A 16,627-nucleotide genomic window follows, 5' to 3' on the forward strand; every position below is an offset into this window, starting at 1 on the left:
TGCTTAACTATTTGCCTCTGTGGGTTATTTTGTGTATTAGTACCTGATAGGAGTTATATACATAGTCACTATTTATTAAGTGTATACTTGTCCGGTATGTGATATGGGCTACATCCACTATTAGTCCACCATCTGACAATTGATATTTGAGTTTTTCTAATTACTACAATCCCTGACATATTATAGATTGGGACTCTGGCAAGCTTAGGCACTGCTCCAGTATTGCACTAGATAGATATATTGTTGTGTGAGGTCAATCCTCTTTATAGCTTAGCTTTTGTGCAATCCGTGAGCATTTTGTGGTGCCTCCTTGCCAGACTCTATCATTTAACTCACATTATAGGTAGTTACCTGGGCATCTCAGCATTCAGTTTTCATTTTAACTGTTTTTAACTCTGCACTGTATATGTGGAATTTTCCACCAGTTTTATTTTAACATGTATTATTAAAAGTTATATTTTATTATACTTGGCTCGCTCCCAGCCAACTCACTTACACATTACCTTAATTTGTGGCTACACTGTGTGCTCTGATATATCCATTTTTCTCTTCATATTTTTCTATATTTATGCTAGGATATTGAGCACCCCCCTGCCTATCAATTAGATAAGAGATTGACTCTCTCTACACAGGGTTGATATACTCTACTTCCCTGTAAGATATACAGTATAAATTGAGTTGGGGACATAATCTAAACTATAATGTATACTCTCTCTTCATATTTATATGCTTATAGTAACCATACTGGAAAGTATTTCACACAACATATGGGGAACATTACCAACTGAGAATGGTCCTTTCATATAAAGGCCAAAGTGTATGGGACAGTTGTGTAATTGACAATACAGATCAACTTCACGTTATAAAGATAGCAGCTGCACCTCCGATTAATTCATACAGGAAGGACCAGCATGCCTAACTTAATGAGGGACTCGTGTTTACTTGTGACACTGCTCTGCCTTGAAAGAGGAGATGACACCTCACTCAGGAAAATACTCTAAACGGCGTGAAAGACCACTCAGCTGTATTTATTTTTGTGAAACACGGCCAAGGAGGCACACTGTGATCCGTTAGTAGAAAAGAGCCTCTCTAGTACATTGTGTTGCCTTAACACATTGAAGGACAGTGCAACCATGGTGCATAACGAAACTCCGCCCTTTCGTGGGCTTATCCGTCAAACCCTCTCTGGCCGCATATATTTTGCCAAAGCGAACCGTCGGAGACCCCATGGTACTTTAAACCCCATATCACATTGAAGAAAAAAATGTAAAAGGCGCGCAAACCATGGCGCGCACTGGAGCTCCGCCCATCGTGGGCGTATTAGCTAAATCTCACTGGCCGCACATATTTTACACAGCGAGAGAACCTCATGGTAATAAAGAATTCCCATATTACTCACAGAAGTCATAAACAAAGCAGTAATCTCCCCGTCGGCTTCATCTTGTACAATAAGCCATATGTATAACACACTGCATGTGTAATAAAACAAACCTCCCTGTTGGCTGATAAGTCACTAACAGAAGCCGTTGGGAGTCAAAGTATAAACAAGTATAGCAGCGAGCTAAATTGAATAAGCCTCCCTGTCGGCAATGTAATAAAATAGACCCATGGGGAGTGAGGACATAAAGTACCTCTCTGTCGGCTGATTTTTACTATTAATATATGCCGATAAATACACACTGCAAGTTCAATAAACATGTTAAAGCAGGGATAGGCAACAACATTTATTCCCCATGACATCCCGCATTATCAACACAGTATAACCCTCTGGGCTGTATACTTAAGCCAGGAGTTGCTGTTTCTGAGACTGCAGAAAAACTGCCCCATAACTTAATCACCTCTAACACGTAGGGATAAAGTTACATAATGTCCCACATAATGGATATGGAAGTATACAGTCTATTCTGAGTTAATATTATGTCCCAGAAAAATAAAGACTGCACTTACCTCTCTGCTGAGCGACAGCATGACCGGTCTCACAGGATCAAGAGGTCTTCTCCCTCCTGCAGTTCTGTGGACACAAACAGGGTCTTAGTTAATATCTGCTAAGACCATCAGTAGCAGGGCAGCACTCAGTATCGGAGGTGCAGTGAGAATATAATCCCACCAGTTCAAATTGCCTTAAAGCCACCAAATGCTTCTCTTTTTACTGAAGAGACTGATCTGGTCTAGGCTACACCCCAGAACAAAATAGCACACTTTGGTACCATTTTAAAAATAATAAACTCTTGATTGAAGAAGTTAAACTAACACCTCACTTTACCTCTTCCTATCACTAACACAGGCAAAGAGAATGACTGGGGTGGGAGGGAAGGGAGGAGCTATATATACAGCTCTGCTGTGGTGCTCTTTGCCTCCTCCTGCTGACCAGGAGGCGATATCCCATAAGTAAGGATGAAATCCGTGGACTCGTCATATCTTGTAAAAGAAATATATGCTTCTCTGTATAATGATTTTGAGTTATCACACAGACTGATGAGCATGCAGCACTATACACTAATACTGAACAAAAATGTCGCTCCCATAAAGACATTTTTCTTCAGGGAAGCCTTGAGCCCTTGGTGCTATTGCACCTGCTGCACCGATGGTAGTTCCGCCCCTGTACACACATTTACATCTATAAGCAGAACGGAATGCTTGCAATGTAAAGGTCATAAAACACCTTGAGATAGTAATAAAAAAATGTTTAATTATGTGCAGTAAAACTTTGCAATATACATTATTTATTTTGTCAGCCTTTTCATGTAATTTAACTATGAAAACTGTGTGCACACTGCAGACTTCACAAGCCTAGCCATGCTACATAACTGTACGTAATTGGCCTCAGCAGAGATGATGAGATAATGAACTGCAAACCAGTGCAACCTTTAGTAATAAACTGACAGCAAACATTTGTCTACTCCTGTAACAAATACAGAACAATGGATCCATGCACTCTGTTGTTTCATATGTACAAATGGCTACAGTGTTACAATTAAATTATTCATTAATGCTGTATCTTCGTTAAAAACATAAGGATAGGAGTCCCCCCAATGAAGAAGACACAATACCTGCTTTGTCCCATGTATCCAGTAACAAGTCCAAAGTGGCTTCTCCAAATAAGTTAAGTGGTGGAGTTTGGTCATTAAAAGGCAATTAAAGAAAGCAAGGTCTTAATCTGTTCTAAACACTTTCACATTCAGCAGATGTTAATCTGTTATAAGACATCAGAAAAACCTTGTAATTACAATTTTTTTTTGTCCCTTTAAACCATTCTAGGAATCTGCATATGACACTGCATCTGCTTTTAAGAGATCGATGCTCAGCCACTTACTGACACTGCTGAATCATCAAACGTGCCTGGATTGCGTTATTGACCTTTTTCAGTCTGATTTTCCAGTTGTACCTGTGTGTCTGTTTGCAGCTGTGGGATTTGTGCTAATATCATATCCACTTTTTCCACAAATGTAATTCTTTGTGTAGATGTAGGTCAAGAGAGGCAGAGCAGGAGTACAGTTTTTTTTCTAGGACAAGAGACAGACAGACAGACAGATAGATAATATACATTCACAACAGGGAGTTGTTTGGTTATCTTCTCATATAGTAAAAGCCAATAGTTATAGTTGGTGAACTAACAGAACTAATACTATTAATATTCCATTAATGGGTAGTACCTTGTGATACATAATGCATACTAGTGTCCCTAGCAGGGGCTTTCTATAAGTGCACATCACCAGCTACAATTTGTCTTCCCTAGATATAGTATTACACAAAATCCCACCATAAGTAACTTGCCCTCTAAACAAAAAAAAAACATTTTAGTGCCCCTGCTCTAAGTGGTAGCTTCAGACAAAATGCTTGGGAGTGTTTGGGAATGTTTGCATTAAACCATGCACCATTACACTCAATGTAGCTCGCTCCCGCTGTCAGACAGAGCAGGAGCGAGCTACATTGAGTGTAATGGCGCGATCGGCCCGGGCTGTGACTAGACGTGCCCAGATGCGCTCAGAGGGAAAACCAGACCCGCTCAGTAGAGCACAGAGGGCGGGTCTGAAAAACCCTCTTTTTTAATAAAAATTCCAGCAGCAATATTATGTTACATAAAGCTAGCACTAATATAATGTTATATAATTCTGCACTATGTGCAGGATTATATAACATTATTTTCTAGGTTTACTGCCCCTTTAAATGGATAGGTTAAGGTATATTAAACAGTATGGGATTGTAATATAAAATGTTTAGTTATGTGTAGTTAAAGTGATGGTAAATTCTCCAGCATAAAGTCACATATAATGTAAACCCCTGTGCTAACTAGCATATCGATCTGCTTTTAACATTAAAAAGTCCAATCTACCTTCTTTTATTTCATTTGCTTCATTCTCTTGTTATCCTTTGCTGAATGGTTTATCTAGGCAAGTTCAGGAGCAGGAAATAACCTAGGTTCTAGCTGTTGATTGGTGGCTGCATATATATACAGATTGTGATTGGCTCACCCATGTGTTCAGTTAGAAACCATTAGTGCATTGCTGCTCTTTTAACAAATTATGGCCTAGATTTGGAGTTCGGCGGTAGCCGTCAAAACCAGCGTTAGAGGCTCCTAACGCTGGTTTTGGGTGCCCGCTGGTATTTGGAGTCAGTGATTAAAGGGTCTAACGCTCACTTTTCAGCCGCGACTTTTCCATACCGCAGATCCCCCTACGCCATTTGCGTATCCTATCTTTTCAATGGGATCTTTCTAACGCTGGTATTTAGAGTCGTTTCTGAAGTGAGCGTTAAAGCTCTAACGACAAAACTCCAGCCGACGAATGACTGTTCCTTTAAGGGACGTCATCCAAGATGGCGTCCCTCGAATTCCGATTGGCTGATAGGATTCTATCAGCCAATCGGAATTAAGGTAGGAATTTTCTGATTGGCTGATCGGAACAGCCAATAGAATGCGAGCTCAATCAGATTGGCTGATTGGATCAGCCAATCGGATTGAACTTGATTCTGATTGGCTGATTCCATCAGCCAATCAGAAAATTCCTACCTTAATTCCGATTGGCTGATAGAATCCTATCAGCCAATCGGAATTCGAGGGACGCCATCTTGGATGACGTCCCTTAAAGGAACAGTCATTCGTCGTTCAGTCGTCGGTCCGGATGGATGTTCCGCGCTGGAGGTCTTCAGGATCCTGCCACTTCGCTCCGGATGGAAGAAGATCGAAGATGCCGCTTGGAGAAGATGTTTGCCGGTCCGGATGTCCTCTTCTTGCCGGATAGGAGGAAGACTTTGGAGCCTCTTCTGGACCTCTTCAGCACCGGATTATGGATCGCCAACCCCCGCTTGGGTTGGATGAAGATCTTGGAGCCAGGACGGATCGGTGATACCTGGATGGTGAAGACAAGGTAGGAAGATCTTCAGGGGATTAGTGTTAGGTTTATTTAAGGGGGGTTTGGGTTATATTAGGGGTATGTGGGTGGTGGGTTGTAATGTTGGGGGGGGGGGTATTGTATGTTTTTTTTTACAGGCAAAAGAGCTGAAATTCTTGGGGCATGCCCCGCAAAGGGCCCTGTTCAGGGCTGGTAAGGTAAAAGAGCTTGTAACTTTTTTAATTTAGAATAGGGTAGGGAATTTTTTATTTTGGGGGGCTTTGTTATTTTATTAGGGGGCTTAGAGTAGGTGTAATTAGTTTAAAATTGTTGTAATATTTTTCTTATGTTTGTAAATATTTTTTTATTTTCTGTAACTTAGTTCTTTTTTATTTTTTGTACTTTAGCTAGTTTATTTAATTGTATTTATTTGTAGGAATTGTATTTAATTAATTTATTGATAGTGTAGTGTTAGGTTAATTGTAGGTAATTGTAGGTAGTTTATTTAATTATTTTATTGATAGGGTAGTGTTAGGTTTAATTATATCTTAGGTTAGGATTTATTTTACAGGTAAATTTGTTATTATTTTAACTAGGTAACTATTAAATAGTTCTTAACTATTTAATAGCTATTGTACCTGGTTAAAATAAATACAAAGTTACCTGTAAAATAAATATTAATCCTAAAATAGCTATAATATAATTATAATTTATATTGTAGCTATATTAGGATTTATTTTACAGGTAAGTATTTAGCTTTAAATAGGAATAATTTATTTAATAAGAGTTAATTTATTTCGTTAGATAAAAATTATATTTAACTTAGGGGGGTGTTAGTGTTAGGGTTAGACTTAGCTTTAGGGGTTAATCCATTTATTAGAATAGCGGTGAGCTCCGATCGGAAGATTAGGGGTTAATAATTGAAGGTAGGTGTCGGCGATGTTAGGGAGGGCAGATTAGGGGTTAATACTATTTATGATAGGGTTAGTGAGGCGGATTAGGGGTTAATAACTTTATTATAGTAGCGCTCAGGTCCGCTCGGCAGATTAGGGGTTAATAAGTGTAGGCAGGTGTCGGCGACGTTGAGGGGGGCAGATTAGGGGTTAATAAATATAATATAGGGGTCGGCGATGTTAGGGCAGCAGATTAGGGGTACATAGGGATAACGTAGGTTGCGGCGGTTTACGGAGCGGCAGATTAGGGGTTAAAAAAAATATGCAGGGGTCAGCGATAGCGGGGGCGGCAGATTAGGGGTTAATAAGTGTAAGGTTAGGGGTGTTTAGACTCGGGGTACATGTTAGAGTGTTAGGTGCAGACGTAGGAAGTGTTTCCCCATAGGAAACAATGGGGCTGCGTTAGGAGCTGAACGCTGCTTTTTTGCAGGTGTTAGGTTTTTTTTCAGCTCAAACAGCCCCATTGTTTCCTATGGGGGAATCGTGCACGAGCACGTTTTTGAGGCCGGCCGCGTCCGTAAGCAACTCTGGTATCGAGAGTTGCATTTGCGGTAAAAATGCTCTACGCTCCTTTTTTGGAGCCTAACGCAGCATTTGTTTTAACTCTCGATACCAGAGTTAAATTTATGGTGCGGCCAGAAAAAAGCCAGCGGAGCGTTAACAGCCCTTTTACCGCCGAACTCCAAATCTAGGCCTAAACCAAGAGAATAAAACAGATTAGATAATTGTAGTAAATTAGAAAGTTGTTTAAAATTCTATTCTCTATCTCAATTATGAAAGAAATGTTTTAGGTTTCATGCCCCTTTAAAGGTTTTTCTCCGGCTCCGGTAACTGCTGTAATGCAGCCTCTGTCACAGAATTTATCTTTGGCTTCCTTGACTGGCAGTTGTTTAATCAGAGCCTCACCATGTGCCCCATGTAAAGTATTGACAGCACGCTCCCGTGCTTGTAACTCTGACTGCAAGAAGAACTGCGCAACTCACGACGCCATTTGCGCAACAGAAATCACATTCTGATGCGCAAACAGCGTATCGAGTTGCGCATGCGCAGTTCTTCTTGCAGTCAGAGTTACAAGCACGGGAGCGTACTGTCAATACTTTACATGGGGCGCATGGTGAGGCTCTGATTGGCTTAAACAACTGCCAGTCAAGGAAGCTAAAGAGAAATTCTTTGACAGAGGCTGCATTACAACAGTTACCAGAGCAGGAGAAAAACCTTAATTATTAAAGTTAGATTGGACTTTTTAATGCTAAAAGCAGATCGATATGCTAGTTAGCACAGGAGTTTACATTATATGTGACTTTATGCTGGAGAATTTACCATCACTTTAAAGGAAAAAAAAAAGATTTCTGTATTCTACATCTTAAATTTGTTTGTTTTTTTAAATTTTACTGAGCTTTGCCATGTTTGAACTTGAGTTGCCCCTTATCTGTTTCCCCTGCTGAAGATAATTAGGAACAGATATAAAACAGGCACTGAAAGAGACTGTCCAAACAAGGCTGTGTGGGACATATGATAATCTAAAAAGGATTCCACATAGCTTTGTTTGCACAAAGATAAAGTTCAAACATGACTGCACCCATTACTGTATAGAAACTAAAGTATTTTATAGAAACTAAACTTTTACACTTATATCTTAAATATTTAAACTAATAAAATTGTAAAAATACAACTACCATATTATTCTAAGGCGAATCTCTCCATCATTATGTCTAGCATGTATTTACTTTATAACATTTATTTAAAGGGACAGTCAACACCCAAAATAAACTTGATTTAATCTTTTACTTGCCACACGATTATGCTACACATCCTTCTTCCTATTCTGCAGTCCGCAGTGAATCGCTATTTTCTTTAATTTGAATTCAAGTCGTTTTGGGGGAAAAATGGAACTCAAACTCCTCCTCCCATTGTCTTCTTCCCCGGAGCTTGTTTGAAATATTCCCGTGCCCGCCAAACTTGATGACGAGCCTTTAGCTAAACGCATGCGCAAAGAACCGGCGGTCCGTCACTGAAATAGGAACCTTCTTACAGTTCCTTGAATAAAGAGGCCGCTAGCAACGATACAAAATAACTGTGCATGCGCAATTGGGCATTAACGTCGTGGCCGAAACTCATGTGATTTGCTGTTACAATCAGCTTCAAAATGACGTAAACTTAGGAGTTTGGCTTCCATTTTTTTACATGAACAGTTGGTTTTTAAAAAAAAAATTGTGATTCACTGTGGACTGCAGAATAGGAAGAAGGATGTGTGGCAAGTAAATGATTAAATCAAGTTTATTTTGGGTGTTGACTGTCCCTTTAAAGTTTGCTGTGGACCAGCAATACACTTCCAGTCCTGAGCTGAACATGGCCCCTGAGCAACGCAAGAGGCAGACTTTTGTACTTAGCCTTTTATCACTTGCAATGTCTGGAGTGGAAGTACATTGCTGCTCTAGATAATTTTATTATTCATCTTTAATATCTGTTTAAAGTGAAGGTCAACTTCACGCAACTGCCCTATGGCACTGGGATAGACTTCACAAAATGAGGAAGGGTTTTAATTCATCAAATTTGTTATATTTCATAATTTTTTAATTTTTTACCTTTTGAGCACTCCGACGATAAGCGCAGTTCTCCCACCCGGTGTTATTTCAAATTGATGACGATTCTTAAAAGAACAAATCCTTATTTTCCCGCCTGGGCATTCAGCCCCTTTGCATAAACGTCACGGCCCAGGGGAAATAAGGATTTGTTTTTTTAAAAATCTTCAACTGTCAATCAATTTGACAAAATGCCGGGCGGGAAAGCTGTGCTTATCGTTAGAGCACTCAAAAGGTAAACATTTTAAAAATAATGAAATATAATAAATTTGATTAATTAAACCCACCCTCATTTTGCAAAGTATATCCAATGCCGTGGGGCAGTTGTGTGAAGTTGACCTTCGCTTTTAAGTACCCCAAAGAACATCAGAGAACAGATTTGTTACTATTAGAGCAGAGTAATTAATTATTATATACAGTTTAAGTATCTATAAATCTATAATCTATAAAGATTTTTTTCCCAATGTTAAAAAACTTAGGCCTAGATTTAGAGTTCGGCGGTAAAAGGGCTGTTAACGCTCCGCGGGCTTTTTTCTGGCCGCACCATAAATTTAACTCTGGTATCGAGAGTTAAAACAAATGCTGCGTTAGGCTCCAAAAAAGGAGCGTAGGGCATTTTTACCGCAAATGCAACTCTCGATACCAGAGTTGCTTACGGACGCGGCCGGCATCAAAAACGTGCTCGTGCACGATTCTCCCATAGGAAACAATGGGGCTGTTTGAGCTGAAAAAAAACCTAACACCTGCAAAAAAGCAGCGTTCAGCTCCTAACGCAGCCCCATTGTTTCCTATGGGAAAACACTTCCTACGTCTGCACCTAACACTCTAACATGTACCCCGAGTCTAAACACCCCTAATCTGCCACTCCCGCTATCGCTGACCCCTGCATTACACTTTTAACCCCTAATCTGCCGCTCCGTAAACCGCCGCAACCTACGTTATCCCTATGTACCCCTAATCTGCTGCCCTAACATCGCCGACCCCTATATTATATTTATTAACCCCTAATCTGCCCCCCACAACGTCGCCGACACCTACCTACACTTATTAACCCCTAATCTGCCGAGCGGACCTGAGCGCTACTATAATAAAGTTATTAACCCCTAATCCGCCTCACTAACCCTATAATAAATAGTATTAACCCCTAATCTGCCCTCCCTAACATCGCCGACACCTACCTTCAATTATTAACCCCTAATCTTCCGATCGGAGCTCACCGCTATTCTAATAAATGGATTAACCCCTAAAGCTAAGTCTAACCCTAACACTAACACCCCCCTAAGTTAAATATAATTTTTATCTAACGAAATAAATTAACTCTTATTAAATAAATGATTCCTATTTAAAGCTAAATACTTACCTGTAAAATACATCCTAATATAGCTAAAATATAAATTATAATTATATTATAGCTATTTTAGGATTAATATTTATTTTACAGGTAACTTTGTAATTATTTTAACCAGGTACAATAGCTATTAAATAGTTAAGAACTATTTAATAGTTACCTAGTTAAAATAATAACAAAATTACCTGTAAAATAAGTCCTAACCTAAGATATAATTAAACCTAACACTACCCTATCAATAAAATAATTAAATAAACTACCTACAATTACCTACAATTAACCTAACACTACACTATCAATAAATTAATTAAACACAATTCCTACAAATAAATACAATTAAATAAACTAGCTAAAGTACAAAAAATAAAAAAGATCTAAGTTACAGAAAATAAAAAAATATTTACAAACATAATAAAAATATTACAACAATTTTAAACTAATTACACCTACTCTAAGCCCCCTAATAAAATAACAAAGCCCCCCAAAATAAAAAATTCCCTACCCTATTCTAAATTAAAAAAGTTACAAGCTCTTTTACCTTACCAGCCCTGAACAGGGCCCTTTGCGGGGCATGCCCCAAGAATTTCAGCTCTTTTGCCTGTAAAAGAATAAATACAATACCCCCCCCCCAACATTACAACCCACCACCCACATACCCCTAATCTAACCCAAACCCCCCTTAAATAAACCTAACACTAAGCCCCTGAAGATCTTCCTACCTTGTCTTCACCATACCAGGTTCACCGATCCGTCCTGAAGAGCTCCTCCGATGTCCTGATCCAAGCCCAAGCGGGGGCTGAAGAGGTCCATGATCCGGTCAAAGTCTTCATCCAAGCGGGGCAGAAGAGGATCTTCCATCCGATTGAAGTCATCATCCAGGCGGCATCTTCGATCTTCTTCCATCCGGAGCGAAGCGGCAGGATCCTGAAGACATCCAGCGCGGAACATCCATCCGGACCGACGACTGAACGACGAATGACTGTTCCTTTAAGGGACGTCATCCAAGATGGCGTCCCTCGAATTCCGATTGGCTGATAGGATTCTATCAGCCAATCGGAATTAAGGTAGGAATTTTCTGATTGGCTGATGGAATCAGCCAATCAGAATCAAGTTCAATCCGATTGGCCGATCCAATCAGCCAATCAGATTGAGCTCGCATTCTATTGGCTGATCGGAACAGCCAATAGAATGCGAGCTCAATCTGATTGGCTGATTGGATCGGCCAATCGGATTGAACTTGATTCTGATTGGCTGATTCCATCAGCCAATCAGAAAATTCCTACCTTAATTCCGATTGGCTGATAGAATCCTATCAGCCAATCGGAATTCGAGGGACGCCATCTTGGATGACGTCCCTTAAAGGAACAGTCATTCGTCGTTCAGTCGTCGGTCCGGATGGATGTTCCGCGCTGGATGTCTTCAGGATCCTGCCGCTTCGCTCCGGATGGAAGAAGATCGAAGATGCCGCCTGGATGATGACTTCAATCGGATGGAAGATCCTCTTCTGCCCCGCTTGGATGAAGACTTTGACCGGATCATGGACCTCTTCAGCCCCCGCTTGGGCTTGGATCAGGACATCGGAGGAGCTCTTCAGGACGGATCGGTGAACCTGGTATGGTGAAGACAAGGTAGGAAGATCTTCAGGGGCTTAGTGTTAGGTTTATTTAAGGGGGGTTTGGGTTAGATTAGGGGTATGTGGGTGGTGGGTTGTAATGTTGGGGGGGGGGGTATTGTATTTATTCTTTTACAGGCAAAAGAGCTGAAATTCTTGGGGCATGCCCCGCAAAGGGCCCTGTTCAGGGCTGGTAAGGTAAAAGAGCTTGTAACTTTTTTAATTTAGAATAGGGTAGGGAATTTTTTATTTTGGGGGGCTTTGTTATTTTATTAGGGGGCTTAGAGTAGGTGTAATTAGTTTAAAATTGTTGTAATATTTTTATTATGTTTGTAAATATTTTTTTATTTTCTGTAACTTAGATCTTTTTTATTTTTTGTACTTTAGCTAGTTTATTTAATTGTATTTATTTGTAGGAATTGTGTTTAATTAATTTATTGATAGTGTAGTGTTAGGTTAATTGTAGGTAATTGTAGGTAGTTTATTTAATTATTTTATTGATAGGGTAGTGTTAGGTTTAATTATATCTTAGGTTAGGACTTATTTTACAGGTAATTTTGTTATTATTTTAACTAGGTAACTATTAAATAGTTCTTAACTATTTAATAGCTATTGAACCTGGTTAAAATAATTACAAAGTTACCTGTAAAATAAATATTAATCCTAAAATAGCTATAATATAATTATAATTTATATTGTAGCTATATTAGGATTTATTTTACAGGTAAGTATTTAGCTTTAAATAGGAATCATTTATTTAATAAGAGTTAATTTATTTCGTTAGATAAAAATTATATTTAACTTAGGGGGGTGTTAGTGTTAGGGTTAGACTTAGCTTTAGGGGTTAACACATTTATTAGAATAGCGGTGAGCTCCGGTCGGCAGATTAGGGGTTAATAATTGAAGTTAGGTGTCGGCGATGTTAGGGAGGGCAGATTAGGGGTTAATACTATTTATGATAGGGTTAGTGAGGCGGATTAGGGGTTAATAACTTTATTATAGTAGCGCTCAGGTCCGCTCGGCAGATTAGGGGTTAATAAGTGTAGGCAGGTGTCGGCGACGTTGAGGGGGGCAGATTAGGGGTTAATAAATATAATATAGGGGTCGGCGGTGTTAGGGGTAGCAGATTAGGGGTACATAGGGATAACGTAGGTGGCGGCGATTTGCGGTCGGAAGATTAGGGGTTAATTATTTTAAGTAGCTTGCGGCGACGTTGTGGGGGGCAAGTTAGGGGTTAAGAAATATAATATAGGGGTCGGCGGGGTTAGGGGCAGCAGATTAGGGGTACATAAGTATAACGTAGGTGGCGGTCGGCAGATTAGGGGTTAAAAATTTTAATCGAGTGGCGGCGATGTGGGGGGAGCTCGGTTTAGGGGTACATAGGTAGTTTATGGGTGTTAGTGTACTTTAGGGTACAGTAGTTAAGAGCTTTAGAAACCGGCGTTAGCCAGAAAGCTCTTAACTCCTGCTATTTTCAGGCGGCTGGAATCTTGTCGTTAGAGCTCTAACGCTCACTGCAGAAACGACTCTAAATACCAGCGTTAGAAAGATCCCATTGAAAAGATAGGCTACGCAAATGGCGTAGGGGGATCTGCGGTATGGAAAAGTCGCGGCTGAAAAGTGAGCGTTAGACCCTTTAATCACTGACTCCAAATACCAGCGGGCGCCCAAAACCAGCGTTAGGAGCCTCTAACGCTGGTTTTGACGGCTACCGCCGAACTCTAAATCTAGGCCTTAGTGAACAAAGCAGTTAAAATGAGCTAATATATCAACATAAATTCACAGCAGATCCATCAATTCACAACCAAACACAGAGATTATCTGAGAAGGTGAACAAATTGGTGTCCTATAATCAGAAATAATAAAAAAAAAAAAATTACATGCTTTTTAACAAATGTATTACCATTTAAAGGCAAGGTAAACTTGAGCGCACTCGTTAACTACCCCTTAAAGTACATAAAAAATTAGCCCAAGTTTCATTCATCATTTTGCATATATGTGTTTCTATTACCGCAATTCTTACTTTGAAAGTTGCATCCGACAACAATTTCTCGTCCGTCCGACTTTTTGATAAGAATGATTGACATTTGACTAATACTGTGTCCTCCAATCAGCATTTTCCCCCCGGGGTGGTCAACACAGCATATACTATGTCATCAGAGCGCATGCGCCCAACTCTAAGCTTCTACACTATTTATCATGCTCGTTCATGAGACGCGCATGCTCCGTAAGACTTACACTGTACTGTACTACACTGAATCAAATAGCTGCACAGAGATCGATCTCGTTACAAGTGAGTAAAAGCAATTCGATACTGCTCATTGAATACAATGTATCTGCTGAAAGTTGTGCATGCACATATGAAAATGTACCCGTGCACGCGCAAAATGCCGACGTAGAGAGTGGGTGGGCCTGGTCTCTACGATGAGACACAGAAAAGCGGAAGTACAATCGGGGAGGAGTTTGAGAAGAAGCGGTAGGGGTGATAAAACTTATTTTTCGTAAAAACAATAATTTGAACATTTATAAAAACTTAGCGACTGCATTGCAATGTTAAAGAGCAAACTATAGGGGTTTTCATATGCAGCTAACTTTACCTTTACTTTAAGTATCAAAAGATATTGCAGCTAAAGTCAATTGTACATTGTGCAGTTAAAGACGGAAATCTCGGTCATGATGACAGACATTCAAATAATTATTTTGAGAGAAAACAGATATAATTTAAGTGAGACAAGGAAATAAAAGAAGTTAAAGTGGGACAAGGAAGTTAAACAAAAAAAGTAGAACAACAAGGCTCAGTCTACTTCTGGAACCTTATCTCAAGTCCTCAAGTAACCCAAGAATGACAGAAGATTTGTGCTGCTTGGGCTGATAGCTGTGGCGTCTCCAGGACTTAATTATTGGAGGAGAAAAAAACAGAGGCCCACTGGCATTTTTTGGGCATGGTCGTGACAGGAGAGGTGTGACTGTGCATTTTGTGGGTGGGGCTGGGTAGTCAGGGGGCGGGCCAGGATCCTGGGAGGTGGGAGAGTCACAGTTAGGGGGACCAGCTATTAAGTTGGGGGGCAGTGCCCCCCTGCTGATACCACTGGCTAGTAGGTAGGCACTGAAATTGACCTACCTGCCTAGTTGTCATCATTTGAAAACAATTTCCAGGGACACTGTGCAGCAGAGCCACGCCTATGAATGGTTTACATAATGTCCTTGTCAGTTGATTGACTCCTGTCTCAGCCAATAAGTATGCAAGATTCACTTTTGTTCTTGACAGTCCTAACCCTATTAAAATAAATAATAAATATACATTTTTTTGTCTATTTGGCTGTGTTGAGGAATAGAGTAAGCAAAAGATAGAAACAATCTGTACAATCACAGTCACAAATGCCTCTTGGACATGGAAGAGCTCCATATAATTGAAACTTGGGTTTTCAGCCACACATCTGAATAGTTTGGAAATTGGATTTTGATTTGAAGTGACTTAAAGAAAAACAGCGGTGTGAATATGAAAACAATGTGTCTGCGGAAAACCAAGATCCAACTTCATGCTATTGATCCCTGCAAGGAAGCCAGTGAATGGCTTAAGCACATTTAAAATCTGGCAATGAGATGCACCAACCCTCTGGAACACACTTTCTAGAGCTGTCAGACTTTCCCCTAACCTGTCCTCCTTTAAACGTTCCCTAAAGACCTTTTTGTTCAGGGAAGCTTATCACCCAACTTATTAACAAACTAACTTCACTTAGCCAGAGGCGTAACTAGAAACCACAGGGCCCAGGTGCAAGAATCTAAGAAGGGCACCCCACCACCCCTCCCACCTCCAAAAAAGGTGAATTTAATACATATATATATATTATTTTTTTACATTTAACACAGAAAAAAATGTGAATCAGATTACATGTCTACAAAAGGAGGTACCCTGTGCCCACAGTCTGTGAGATGGTCTGACCCCCTATTACTGTATATATATAGTGACACTATTTAACCCCCCAGTACTGTATATAGTAAGTTAGTGACACAGTCTGTAAGCTGCCGGTGAGATGGCTGGCCTGACCCTACCCGCCCAGTACTTTATAAAGTGACCATAGTAGTCAGTGACATGGATCACCCCCCATACTGTATATAGTGGTACTGTATAGTGACACTGTTTACCCCCTCCCCCCTCCCCATGCTGTAGTAACAAGGTCTGTAATTTGCTGGTTCCACAAACACACATACATGCATAAATACACACACAGTCACATACATACACACACACACATAAACACCAATGGGTATAACAGAAACACTAACCCCTGTAGTCATGTCACATTCACAGGATATCAGTGCAGGCAGTGGTAGGTTAACGTTTTTTATTTTAAAAAAAATTATAAAAAAAAAAATATATTTTTTTTAAAGCTGGGCCCCCACGCTCAGGGGCCCAGTTGCACCTGCGCCCTCTGCACCCCCTGTAGTTTCACCCCTGCACTTAGCTAACAGTTGCCCTCTATCTCCTCACTAATATCATTCTCACCTTTGCAGTCCCCACTTCCTGTTTCCCATCCTCCTACCCATCTAGATTGTAAATTCCCATGGGAATAGGGCCCTCAATTCCCCCTGTATTTGTCTGAAAAATGTTGTCTTACATTGTATTGTTTCACCGTTAAAATAAAGAATAATAATAATAATAATAATGGCAAATACAGTGGTGAAGAGTCACTAAAAAAGTGCCTTCAGTCATTATCTCTAGGTATTCAAGTTCTGTGTTATTACATAGAGGTAATCCGCTAGAAAATTGTGAAGTGTTCAAGGTTTATTCAGGTGTCTAT

At 40.0% G+C, this 16,627-nt stretch overlaps 1 protein-coding gene and 1 long non-coding RNA gene across 3 annotated transcripts in view; one reads left to right on the forward strand and one right to left on the reverse strand.

The window, feature by feature from the left end:
• LOC128663589 (uncharacterized) overlaps nt 1-3,311 on the forward strand; it is a 59,667-nt gene extending 56,356 nt beyond the window's left edge. The window contains exon 3 of the long non-coding RNA XR_008402886.1: nt 3,259-3,311. This is a non-coding gene — a long non-coding RNA (uncharacterized LOC128663589). The remainder of the gene's footprint in view (nt 1-3,258) is intronic.
• CHMP7 (charged multivesicular body protein 7) overlaps nt 1-16,627 on the reverse strand; it is a 362,230-nt gene that overhangs the window by 312,583 nt on the left and 33,020 nt on the right. The window contains exon 2 of one of the 2 annotated variants that reach the window (XM_053717984.1): nt 3,314-3,503. The exons of the other annotated variant lie outside the window; for it this stretch is intronic. The gene's annotated coding sequence lies outside the window, so the exon portion shown is untranslated. The remainder of the gene's footprint in view (nt 1-3,313; nt 3,504-16,627) is intronic. 2 annotated transcript variants of the gene reach the window in all.

The sequence above is a fragment of the Bombina bombina genome, chromosome 6 (genome assembly GCF_027579735.1).
Source record: "Bombina bombina isolate aBomBom1 chromosome 6, aBomBom1.pri, whole genome shotgun sequence".
Taxonomy (NCBI): domain Eukaryota; kingdom Metazoa; phylum Chordata; class Amphibia; order Anura; family Bombinatoridae; genus Bombina; species Bombina bombina.